The sequence below is a fragment of the Equus quagga genome, chromosome 1 (genome assembly GCF_021613505.1).
Source record: "Equus quagga isolate Etosha38 chromosome 1, UCLA_HA_Equagga_1.0, whole genome shotgun sequence".
In the NCBI taxonomy this organism is placed as follows: domain Eukaryota; kingdom Metazoa; phylum Chordata; class Mammalia; order Perissodactyla; family Equidae; genus Equus; species Equus quagga.
The window spans coordinates 1148342-1149727 of NC_060267.1; positions in this window are offsets into that span (position 1 = coordinate 1148342).

Consider the following 1386-nt stretch of genomic DNA (forward strand, 5'->3'; position numbering starts at 1 on the left):
AGCTAAGATCTGTGCCCATCTTCCTCTGCTTTATATGTGGGACGCCTGCCACAGCATGGCTTGCCAAGCGGTGCCATGTCCGCACCCGGGATCTGAACTGGCGAACCCTGGGCTGCCGAAGTGGAACATGCGCACTTAACTGCTGCGCCACCAGGCCAGCCCCTCATTTTTATAGTTTTTAGACGAAGGGCAGACCCCGGTCTGCACCACGTGGGGAGGCTAACAATCCAACAGAGAACTTGCAGTCTTACTGATGGAAGGACCAGAGGATAGAGTTTAGGGCAGCTGCAGTCACTAGAAATTGTGGGAGGAAATCCAAGGAGGAAGAGTTCCAGAAAGGAGGAGCCCCAAATTCTATGTATAAACTCTCCCCAAATTTCTGGCTGACCCCCATGTGGGGCCGACTCAAGCACGTCAACTAAAACGAAAAGAACAGCACTGAGGTTTAAGCTGCTGCCTGTGGCAGGAGAAAGTCTGTAGTTTGAGTCCAGCCAAGCTGTGTCTATTAAAACAAAACAATCAACACTTTTCAGAGAAATATAGCAGAATCCAGAGTCGCTACAACATATCATTCACAGCGTCCAAAATACAATCCATAATTACTTGATGAAGAAACGGGAAACATGAACAATTTTAAAGAGAAAAGACAATTATCAGAGCCTGACCTCTAAGAAAACACTGTTATTGGGAGTGGCAGACATGGATTTTAAAGCAGCTATTATAACTATATAAAGAAAAATGTGCTGATAATAAATAAAAAGATAAGAAATCTCAGCAGGGAAACAGAAACTATAAAAAGTAAAAATTCTAGAACTGAAAAATAGAATATCCCACTGAATGGGATTAGCACATAATGAATATGATAAAAGAAAGAATTAATGCACTCAAAAATAGGTCAACAGAAATCACACAACTTGAAGAACAGAGAGAAAAGACTGAAAAAAATTAACAGCCTTGAGTGCCTACAGAAAAATATCAAAAGGTCTGACGTTGCATAATTGGAATCCCAGAAGGAGAGAAGAGAGGAAATGCAGCAGAACAAGATATTTAAATAAATAATGGCTGAAATTTTCTCACTTTGGTGAAAGAAAGAAATTTACAGCTTCTGGAATCTGAGAAAGCCCCAAGCAGGGTGAGCCCAGAGAAAAGTCACACCCGGTCACGTCATAGCGAGGCTGCTAAAGTCAAAGGTGAAAGGAACATTGTGAAAGAGGGCTGAGGAAAGTGACACATTGTGTGCAGGGAAACAATTCAAATGGCTGCTGACTCCCCATCTAACAGTGAGGTTAGAAAACAGAGCAACAGTATCTTTAAAGTGCTAAAAGAAAAAACGGAAAACTCAGAAAAAAAATTCTTCTATAATGAAGGCAAAATAAGCACATTTTC